Genomic DNA, 12,114 nt, shown 5'->3' on the forward strand with positions numbered 1-12,114 from the left:
TCTGAATGATTTCCTGATTAGATACTATTTAGGCAGAGTGATCTGTGTATGGCTATAGAAGAGCCAGTGAATTTCCTTCAACCTGCTTCCAGGCCAATGTATCTAGGATTGCTGTCATAGTTAACCCTGCCCCGCAACACACAAAGATCAAGATCACTAAAGTCAGATCTCTGCTCTTAATACTTGCATGTAGTGTGAACCTTTCCTATAATGGCATGCTGCAATCAATCTTTTCTAATACAAGTATATTTTCAAAAGATACTGAGACTACTAAAACCAATAAAGGTCTTCCAGCATGTGCTGTCATTGAATTTTTCACAGTATTTTATATAAAAAAGCCTTTGCTCATCAATGAAACCCTTGCCCTCTTTTAATTAAAACTATATTACTCTTCCTAATAACAACATCTATTTAAGAGATCAGTTAGAAGTCCCTAACATTAATTTAATGGAGGCACTCCATTGGCATTCTATTAGATTTTCCCAGTTAAATTAACATGATGGACTTTTAATGGCTGTTGTAATAGACATTATTAATGAGAATATTGTAAAATTAAAATCTGATTCAATGAGTTTCTTGACTGTCTGTTGCAATGTTATATGAAACCACCGATTTCCAACCTCTAATAATTAACTAGATAACACGTAATTCAATAACACCAAGCAATGATAAAATTTGAGACTTGTACTATGTTCAAAGAAAAAAACAGATTCACATGGGGTATGCATTTATACTTTTAAGTGTTTTTTTTTATCTGACACTATAATACCAGCACTCACTGAAATAGTAATGATATATATTTTACACACACGCACACACACACACACACTATCAGGGATACCTGCTCATTCTGAGTAGTACAGAGATTTTCCACAGCTGATGTATTTGATAGCTTAGATTACTTGCTGAAGTCAGCCTTGAAGGAGTTTATCTTAAAAGAAATACTGGTGTTCCTTTGGGATGGGGGCTCTCTGACTTCACACACAGCCTATGATTGTGAAATAGGAATCACAGTCTCTGGCATTAGACAGTGAGAAGGTTTCAAAATGGGAGAGAAAATAAAAAGATTATCCAGGTATTCCCCTGGAGATGGGGATTTGCAGTATTGCATAAATTCAGGTTAAGAAGATCCTGGATGTGGATGTGCAACATTGTGTGAATGTGCAACAATAGATATCCATTTTCTAATTTTAAGCACATAAAAGTGACTGTGAATACTTATAGCTAGGTGATTGTCAGGTGGTGTGTCTCTAAGATTTCAGATATTCACAATTCCACTCCCCTTGATACTAATGCCATTCAACATGTGCATTCCAATATACTTCATCATTTGAACATTTACTTCAATAGATGTAGTAAATCTTTTGCCTCCAATGAATTTCAGCTGTGGCAGTGTGTGTGTGTTATTCCATACTCTCAGTTATGTATTTATTTAAAAGCATTCTAAACAACACATCAGTTTATGTAGAAAAAAAATGCTGTCCATGCAGCTAGGACATGGTAATCCTGAATTCCAAAAACAAATGCTAACGAGAAGCTTAGTGCTGTGCTATATTTTCATAGTTAGATGGCTTACGGCTCTTTGTGGTACAAAATATGTGCTGGAGACATTGGAGATAGTATTTTCATACAAATGCTGAATATAAGAAAAAGCAATACTTGCAGGTAATTAAGCAGCCTTGTAGGATGTTTCATGCTGTCAAAATGGTATCATGTGTAAAAGAAATACAATATTACGGTATAAATATCAAGAAAAATGTTCCTGAAATGCTCCATTTTAAGTGTAAAGCACATTGTTTCCTCTCCTCGTAATGGAGAGTCTACTGTGTCAGCTCTGCAATGTTGTGTAGGAAATTATTTGTAAAAAGAACATGCCCGGAGGGCCTTTTTTTTTTCAAGAAGAGAAAATGCTTTTAAAGTAATCCTAGATCTGAAGAGTTCCCAGAATGCAACAGGATTCAGACAGACATGAAAGCATACTCTGTATTACGTGATGATGATGTGAATGCCTGTTGTGTGAAGTTGGTTCAGTTATGTAGCCTGCTCCTTAGACAGCTGATCGACCACTAGGTTAAGAAGGCTGGGTACATATCTTTAAAGCAGATCTCTGGGTTGATAGGCCAACTGAGCAGGTTCAAACAGGGTCAATGTGAAAGCACTTAGATAGGAATGGGATAACTTACCTTGCCCACATTGTCTGATCTCCGCCAGAAGATAAAAATCTGATTTGAAGAAGTTAAATCATACAAAAAGGACACACATAGTTAAGATCTGTGTAGTGGAAAATTTCAATAGAATAAAAGTCCCTAGCCCTGAAAGATCTTGCAGTAAATGGAGGAAGAACTAACGACAATTTCTTCAGAGAAGGGATAGTTCCCATACATATTTGTAGCAGGAGTGGGAAGCCTCACCCCTGGGGTTCAAGTTTTGCCCTCCAGGCCTCTCTAGTCAGTCCATGGATGTCTATCTGGCCCATCCATTCACCACGCTACTCACTGCCCCAGCTCTGCAATCTTCTTGAGTGGTTCTGCCTGGCTGTAATGTATCATTGAACTGCACCTCTTGCTTGCCTAGATGAAGAATAAAGGAATGAGCTTGAGAGAGAAACCTCTGGCCTTTACATGGCTGGATTGTACCCTATTGTACAGAGATCGTACCCACTGTCTATCCACTTTTTGCCTCTGATCCTGCCCACCACTGCATCATGGCCCCCAGATATTGTCCATGATGGAATGGGGCCCTTGGACTGGGGAAAAAAATGTTTCTCCACTCATTTTATAGCTACAGTGTAACTCATGGAGTTCTTCCTATTGACAGCACTTGTAAATGGTCCATGGGATTATCTATGATCTTATTCAGTGACAGGCCCATTGTGGGAAGCATACGGCTCTCCAGAATGTGAACTGCAGATCCTATCATTTGTTTTCCATTGATGGGCCTGGCTATCATTGTGGACGTTCTGGTTTTCTTGAGGTTTTTTGCCTTGCTCGGTGGCCACCCAATGGACCCATCATGTTCTAAGATAACTTGTTTCCTTTGTTTTCTTTTTCTTCTTTCCTGGAACCAGTCTGCATGTTAAACTAAACTAGAAAACCTGTCCTAAATGATGCCCAGTTACCGTACTGTGGATCTAGAGACTCTAAGGCCTTGATAAGACATTGCCCTTCTGAGTGTTCTCCTTTACAGAAAGGCAAACATAGAGTACTGTCCTTGTAATTGTGCTTCTGACTGCCTCTCAAAATGAAGGTTTTCTGGTAATTGTAATAGCAATAGCTGACATCTATGCATTAATATTTATGCAGGGTTATATTAATTTGCCTTTTAAAACAGACTCGGAGTACCAACGTGGAGATTCTAAAAGACAAGCAGAAGACACATTTTTATCCTTCACAAATAGGAATTTGTGACTGTGTCCCATTCTTAATTATGAATATTCATTGCCTGTTCTTTATCACAAACACCCTTACTGAAGTGGCCTATCTGATCAGTTACCTGTCAAGTAGAATTTATTCATTTTGTTGCTTGATGGATTGAAAATTCAGAGATTCCCAGAATGTGTTTCTGTAGGGCCGGGTTCAACCACCCCATTCTGCTAGCCGAAACCAATGTAAGGACTCCCACTAGCTCCATGGGGCTATCCTCCCACTCTCCCCACCCCTGCACTCCATGCCTGCCTTTAGATCTACTTTGTAGGTTTGGGAGACCTCCCAGAACAGTGCATGCCAAAGGAGAGGAGAGATCATTTTGCAGTGTAAGCAGAAATGCTGCACTGAATTCCACCTTATGTATTTTATCATCCTATGTATCCAAAGGAAGAAAGGATGAACTTGATACCCAAGCAAATCCTGGTCTCAGGACCAATACTTTGTGTTAAGGCAGGCATCCCCAAACTGCGGCCCTCCAGATGTTTTGGCCTACAACTCCCACGATCCCTAGCTAACAGGACCAGTGGTCAGGGATGATGGGAATTGTAGTCCAAAACATCTGGAGGGCCGAAGTTTGGGGATGCCTGTGTTAAGGCAAACACAGGCTCATACCTTCACCATTATTACAGTATTTACATGTAATTTGCATTCTGGAAAGGGGATAACAGATGTATTATCCCAGACTGTTATCTTTGTGATGGGGCTCCATTACAAAGCTGAATAGTGCTTTTCACCAGCCCTAGACATCTGCACATTGAGCATGGCTTCCTTTCTTTATCTATCTCATTTCAGGAGCAGTTAGTGGAGATGGTCACTTTACTATTGGCCAGCATGAATCTGAGCTGGTGGTAGAATGCAATGTGTGCAATGCCTATGTTGTCTGAATGACATATTCACTGAAATCATAATACCCTCAAGGGATCCTATTTGGCATAATACAAACCTCACTTTTTATATAAGGCTTGAATAAGAGCTGTATCTTTCATTTCCTGTTCTTTATACTTGTACAGTACTATTACAGTTTAGGAGAGTTTATTACCTATGAACTTTGTCCTATGGATAGCACAGTCTTTAAATAAAAAGAGCTAAACAGCCTGGGCTTTTTGCACCCCTGTTTGATAGCTTTTAAACTATGTCCTATCATGTCCTCAGAAAAATTAAAGCCTCATTTGCTAAGCCAAGAATCGTAACATAGGAGCCTGCAGCAATGTTTAAACATGCACTGGAAGGAGCACAGATCAGATCGGCGCTAGGAAGTAGACAAATAACTATCCTTCCTGAGGTTATCACTTTAACATGGTATTTGTTTTTGGTATTCATCCCCCAGAGTTTTATTGCATACTTATTTGGCAAAAAAAGATCTCTTTGAAGATAGTCCTGAGGAAAACAAAATAGCTTGCAAGTTTTCATTAACACAGGGTAGAGGTGGGGGTGATGCTGCATTTTAATTCCATCAGTAAATATCATTTTGTCTAAACTCCAGGAAAACACACACATATATTATCTTTCCTGCATTTTTTGCTTCCTGAGCTGAAAGCTGATTGCACTGCTGTTATGAAATAAGCAGGCCTCTCAGCTTTCAAACACACAAACCTTGAAATAAAGTTAAACACAGAAATGAGAAAGAGGCCTGGAATTGGGGTAGGAAGCAAAAGATCGGAATGTGTTCAGTGCCAGAGGCAGATTTCTTCCTGAGGCAAATAGCAGCTTCAGGGTGAATGGGAAGTAATTTTCATTGAGACCACAATACAGACTGAAAGAGTTAAACTTCTCCCTATGCATTGCTGCCCTGATCCTAATCAGCCTGCTCCCGGAGTTGGGGTGGGGTAGGGAAATGGGACTTAGAAACCTTTGCTCCTTCACCATCTGTAGAGATAGTGTAATGTTAGACAGTTGTTTCAGGGTGTTGGACTAGATGGTCCTTGTGGACCCTTTCAATTCTACAATTCCATGATTCTATATGATTCAAAAGAGGTGGTCCATTTTAATGGAGAGTCGGCAGTGACTGCCCAGCACCTCACCCCCTTCTTCATTTGCAGCCAATGAGAGCATATGAACAGCTGTATATAATTGCCAACTGGGGAACACACTGCTCAAGGCACTGGGCTGTATTTATGTGAACTTTTAATGTCCCACTGCTCAAACCCACCAGGATTTGCAGAGCAAGTCAGAGAAATAAATTAAAAATCAATAAAGCCAATAAAAGTATAAGAACAATGCAATCTGGCAATGAAGAAGAGGGGCAAAATGCCAACATAAGATAAACTAAAAAGGGGGAATTCCCGAGCTGAGGGACCAGAAGTGTGGACAAAACAGAAAAGCACACACCTCAACTTTGATGGCAGGAGAACCAAGATAATATCTGAATATATGAGCAAGTTTGTGTAAAGAAGGCAGTTCATAAGGTAATTTGGTCCCAAGCCATTTAGGGTTTTAAACATTAAAATTAGTAGCCAGTGTAGCTCTTTTAGGAAACTGACAAGATATGCTCCCCAATGCTTCAGCCAGTTAGCGACATAGATGCTATTTGCACCAGTTGTAGTTTTTGCATAGCCTTCAAGGTCAGCCATTCACAGAGCACTTTTCAGTAGTCCTGTCTAGATGAGATTTGGACATGGATAGCTGTGACCAGATCAGTTTTCCAGGCCTAGCTACAGCTAACATATCAACCTAAGCTGGTGAACAAAGTCAGATGCAGAATGTTCAGGACCCTGGACAGAGCCAGACAACTTGTTCCATCAAAGGCTCAGTCTGAACTGGTGCTTCTGTAGCAAGCAGGCTCAAGGGAATGTTAATTCCCTGGGGACAATAATGCCTGTGTTGTGATCTGGCTCAAGGACTACACTTGGGCTCTGGGGGTCTTGCCATGAACACAGTGCGATGGGTTGCTGGTGTTGTTTTCTGTTGTGCTTCTGTGAGCTCATAGCATCACAAGTACAGCACATTATGTCAGTGCAAAGCTGGCATTGGTAATAGACACTGTAGCAAAATCAAAAGTATGATTTTTATAACATAAAGTCAGAAAAATGAAGAACAATGAACACAGCTGATGCAAATGGACAGACTGTGTTTTACAAGTCTGCTGGCAGTTATCAAAGAAAGCTCCATGGGAATCAAGGTAAAGGCACTCTGAACCTTTCTAATCATCAATATACATCCATTGTGAAAAATAAACCGTACTTTCAATGCTTTCCTCTGAGAAATTAATCCATGTTCCACTTTTGCAACTATGCTGAAATATTGAATACTTGCTTCAATATAAGCACTTCTGAAAACTATGCCACAGGTCTTCTCGAAACTCCTGTTAAGAAACAGCACCAAGGATCCTGATTGCCATTATGATATTACTCAAGGCAGGGTATAATATACTGAGAAACACCACCAGGTTAAGAAAGTATATACTGGTATGTCTGTCTGCATTACTTCCTAAAAATAGGTGCATGCAATTAATTAATTTAGGTATACTGTATTGGTTTTTTGAGTTCTGTGATCCTAGAAAAAGTGTAATTCAAACTGATCCTAGAAAAGTGTAATTCAAAGTGAGTTTTCAGCACTTACTCAGTGGACAGCATCCTTTTTACATGCAGTGTGGTGCATAGACCACTATGGCACGGCTTGGAGAACTCTTCAGTCAGAAATAAAGCATGTTCAAAATTAGCTATTTTTATAGTGTTCTCTAGAAGGGGCAGGTGGGGTTAGATGAGCAAAGGGATGAGCATCCACTCAGAGGCTCCTGTCACACACAAGTTTGCCTCTAGGTCTAAAGTTTGGTATTTGCAGCTAGGAAGGGTTGGAAAAATTAACCCAGAAAGTCCCTGGAGGTTGCTGTTGATACAGTACATGGACCATGCATTTGATTTATAGGACAGCTCCTTATCACTGTTGGTAGATGGAAGGTTTTCCACAAAGGCTATCAAACAGTTCAAATTTCTACTGCCACTATACACCTCAGTCCACATGTTGCAAATTCTCATTGAAATGGGATGGACATAGTACACAGGAGGTTGGTGGCCTCCAAAATATAACTCATGTGTCTGGCATGTAACATTTGACTAGTCACAGCTTTTAGAAAGTAGAACACTAGAAATTCTAATTTTAGATTATAACTTTGTGGCAGAACTTAAGTAGGAGAGTGTGTGCATTCACACATGCAGCCCCAGATGATACTGTTCTGGATGCTGATAGATTAGTAGCAGCTACCCAAATGACAGTTTTGACTATGATGCCCCATGGCAAAAGCATAGCATAACATATTACAGTAAATGTTTTAGTTTATGTAGTCATTTTTACTAGTTACAGTTGCCTATTTCCTCAGAGATTCAGGGTAGCTCCGGTTCATAGCTTAATTGGATACTGTACTTGTAACCCACTAAAAAGAAAAAAGAACTGTGCTTAACAGAATGTGTTGTGCTACAGAGCTATTATCTGACCAATTCATAATGAACACAAGTTGTAAAGACCTCTGAAAACTATGCTTTCTACTTTACTTCAACCCTTAATGCTATAAAGTCCATACAATTGAGATCGAGATTAGTTTTACTATGGCTAGAGAAAGAATGTGGGAGAAAGATAATGCGAGAGCGAGAGAGGGTGTTTTCCCCCTTAGCTCAGGCAAATCCCTGTAGCATTGCAAAGGAAAAAGATGGCTTTTAATAAATGAATGAATGAATGATCAGCTTCAGTAGCCTCAGCGTACAGGAAAAGAGGTAGCCCCTTACTTGTTTGGGGGTGAGGAGGTTTTGCTTTCAATTTGATGACTGCTTGTGAGAGTCTCTCCCTCCAGCTTCCCCTCCCCTCCGCAGCTCCTGCATCTCCCTTTCGATGCCTCTCTTTTGTTGGTCTGAAAATGCCATACTGTAAATTGCCTGAGATTTAGGGGGGCGGGGAGTGGGAGATAGAGAGGAGGGCGGAGGGGGACGTAGGGAGAGATAGAGCGAGAGCGAGCGAGAATGAGAATCATGTCACCCGGGCGACTGCCTTTCCATTGCAGAGCTTCAGCTTAAGGTGGAAAGAGAGAGAGGTGCTGGGACACAAACACCCAGTCTCTCTCTCTCTCTCACACCCTTTGACAATTCCAAAGACCAGTTTGGTGTCCTTGGTTGTCATTCGCAGGGAACTCCCTCCCCATCCCCCACCCCCAATCTCCCCGCTGGAAGAGAGCGCTGGGCGGCTGGGCGGAGGCAGAGGGAGGCGAGAGCAGAGAGATGGAAAGGCGAACGTAGCCATGGGATGGGCGCAGCTGCCGCCTAAGCAAAGCCCCACCTATGAATCCGGCCGGCGGATTGGCCGCGCGGCGCGCAAGCCCCGCCTCCCGGCCAATGGGGCCGCAGCGGCTGGGCGATGATGCTCTTGCCTCGCTGTGGAGGGATTCCTGGAGAAGCTGCAGAGCCCGTGATGCTCCGGCCTCGGCTCGGCCCGGCCCCCCTCCCCGCCCGGCGCCTCTCCTCCCCCTCCTCCTAGCCAGCCTGCCCGCAGCAGCTGAAACTTAACCCCCAACGCAAAGCCCAGCTCGCTGAGAGCCGGAGAGGGGAGGGAGGGGGGGACACTACGCGGACCTGCTCCTGCTCCTGCCGCCGGTGTGCGTGCGTGCGCGCGCGGTGTGTGTGGGAGGTGACTGGCGTCCCCGCACACTTTTGAGTGCCATTATTATTTTGGCGGGGCTTTGTTATTGAAGTCTGCCATCCCGGGAGAGGCGCAGCGCGCGAGGGAGAGAGAGAGAGAGAAAGAAAGAAAGAAAGGCTCTGAAGGACAGAGCGCGCCCGCTTCGCCGGTTGCCAGGTAAGGCAGCGAGCGTGAAGCGGCACTGCTTGCTGCTGCTGCTTGGAGGGGCTTCGCAGCGGCGGCGGCTCCCTCCCGTCTCATGGCTCGGCCGGGGTCTCTCGGAGTGTGAGTGTGTGTGTGAGTGTGTCGTGTCTGTGGAGAGAGAAGGAAGCTCGGAGCCAGGCTGAGGAGGAGCACCCGGGTGGCCTCTCTCTGGGGCGGGGGGGGGGCAGCACATGTTTCTCCCTCCGACCCTGGGAAAGCAGTTTGGCCAGTGGCTGCTGACTTGGGGGAAGCAAGGGTGGTGATAACGGTGGGGTGAAGCTGGGCTGGGTGGATGCCTGACAATCTCCACCCACTCTGCTCCGAAAAGCCCTCCACCCACCTACTGTTTCTCTTCTGGAGGAAAAGTCAGCTGGTGGGTGACATGGGGTGAAATGGGAAGAGGGGGAGGGGTGGGGCGGGGGCCGGGGGGGGGAATGAATCCTGCCTGCAACCCAGTGACGGAAACAGGCTGAAAGCTGTGTCCAAAGCAACGAAACTGCTTATAAGGCAGGAAGCAGATCTTCAAAGCTCCTGTGGACGGGTTGAAGGGGAATCAGCTTCTGAAAGGATCTGTTTGCTACTTGTTTTCCTTTTCCCCGAGGGAACAACCACAACAACAAAGGGGGTGTTTGAGGGGGGGAAAGTTAATTGCAGTTTATTTTTAAAGTGTCGACCCCTCTGATTTCACATCTCTTCTCCTAACCATTGATTATTTGATAAAGAAAGAGTTTCTGCATCAACAATTTCCAACACCAGGTACTAAACCAACCAACCCTCAACCCCCAATATGTTTGATTAGCAGCTTAAGATTTCAGTTGCATCCTTACTGATGCACAGCATTGTAAGCTTTGATAGAGAAATAGGTGTTATTCTCCGGCAGTATTCCCTAAAGGACGGGCAAGGTTTTGGTTGTGATGGTTGTGGTAATGGCACATGACTAAAGTGATGCTTTTGAAAATACTGATGGTCATGGATCTCTGATCTACCATTCCTTGTAAGATTTTAAAAATTGTATTTACATTAAGCATGCCCCTTTATTTCTCCTTCATAGTTTTCATAGTCTTTTTCCTTCATCTTGAGGCAATCTATAATGGCCTATTGATAATATATCCATATATGGTGTTAGTGGTGTGGTTAAAAACAAAATGCATGTATGCTTACTTGCATGTTAACAAAAAGTTAAAGAAGTAAAAACAAAAGTTATGGAATTCGTTGTTATTTTCTCCCTTAATAATACAGTGTCTCTTGATGTTTTCTTATAAAGACATCAAGCTGCTTACTGGAGTATAGTACGTAAATTAAGCAAACTCATTGGAATGAGGCTTCATAGCATTCTGTAATCTTCAACATTCTGTAATTCAATCATTGCTGATACAAGCTGCCTTTTACCATTATTCATCAGACCCAGCTGAGTGATTTCTGTCAGATGGGAAGTGGTAGGAAGAAGTCTCTAGGTAAATGTAACTGGAAAGCTTTCCAAGTAGAGTTCTAAATGAGCAGAGAACAAAAATACACAGCCACAATCTGTAGACGGTATCAGGATTCTAATAAATCTTTCCTTCCAATTGTCATGGGAGATGTCAAGTTTTGTTTTCTTAATGTTGATTTGTGACTGGAGGAGATAAACGGACCTCTGTGCTTCTGACCTTGTGAATTTCAGTAGAAAATGCCATATTTCAGCAGCTGTTTCCATGTTTTTTCAAACACTGGGTTTTCTTCAGAGGTCAGCCAGTACATAGTCATTTTTGATACTTAGGTGTTTTAACCCCATAGCATGACCCTTATTTGTGCAACCACATTTTGAGCCGATGAAAAGCTGTCCTAGTTTTGTCCAGATTCTCTGTGTCTTCTTGACTATTGTTAATGGCAAGAGTTATTTTTAATTCTAAATCGGATATAACAAACAGATTATAAGGACAGACGTTCGGTTGAGTCAACGGAAAGCCTCATAGGGTTAATCTTAAATCCTACGTTTTAAACCACAGCAGCTGAAACTTGATGTTTTAAAGAGATATCATCTAGCTGTGCTGGCAATGAATTATATCTGCTAAATATGTGTATGTTTGACATCCATTCATTATGCTGGAATGGAGACAGAAAGCAAAACCTTCAGGAGACTCCAGATTGCTAAGAAATACAGTGTCTCAAATGAATAAGTACACCTGATCTATTCCAGAGGGATAGCCATGCTCATCTATTGTGGCAAAAACAACGAAAAGTCTTGTGGCACCGTGAAGGCTGGAATATTTAAGGTGCTGCAAGACTTTTTCTTATTTACATCTGACCTAGTTTTATGTCTAGGGAGACATTTAGGAGTTGTTGCTGTTTTAGTCTGGGGAAAAGAAGTGTCTGCCTTGGGTGAGATCTAGATTAAGGTAGTATATTACTTTGTCTGGTACCTTGGAATGTATGAAACATACATGACTTGAGAATTGAGAAGTAGAGTGGGGAGTCACCCACAGTACTCATCCGCACTGGTGTATTTCCACTGAATTGTCAATGAGTCTACTCCATTGTAAGAAGTCTCTGAACCGAATTTGTTTCTAGTAAAAACCATAACAGGAGGCAGATACTGTGAATAGAGCAAATTTTGCTATAGAGCTACTGGACATAGGATAATGGCATGCTGTTGGAAATTATGAGTCTGTTGCAGTTGCAATAGCATGAAATGCTTCTCTGTAGCCATTTCATTCCAACCTAATCTTCCTACACATTAAAAGAGCGCTTAAGTGAGCTTTGTTAATAAATGGTGACAACCTGCTAGCTCTGTTTTAAGGGATTTTATGCTAGAATTGGGAGTTTGATTCCACAGTTCAAAGCCTGACTCTTCTCTCCCCCTACTCACTAAATGAATACAAAATATGTCATGCTTAACTCATCTGAC

The 12,114-nt window shown here is 42.4% G+C and overlaps 1 protein-coding gene across 2 annotated transcripts in view; it reads left to right on the forward strand.

Moving 5' to 3' along the window:
• Window positions 1-9,013: 9,013 nt before the first annotated feature.
• The window catches only part of SYT1 (synaptotagmin 1), a 333,238-nt gene continuing 330,137 nt past the window's right edge, over window positions 9,014-12,114 (forward strand). For both annotated transcript variants that reach the window (XM_035127518.2, XM_035127522.2), the window contains exon 1: window positions 9,014-9,203. The gene's annotated coding sequence lies outside the window, so the exon portion shown is untranslated. The remainder of the gene's footprint in view (window positions 9,204-12,114) is intronic.

The sequence above is a fragment of the Zootoca vivipara genome, chromosome 10, assembly GCF_963506605.1.
Source record: "Zootoca vivipara chromosome 10, rZooViv1.1, whole genome shotgun sequence".
In the NCBI taxonomy this organism is placed as follows: domain Eukaryota; kingdom Metazoa; phylum Chordata; class Lepidosauria; order Squamata; family Lacertidae; genus Zootoca; species Zootoca vivipara.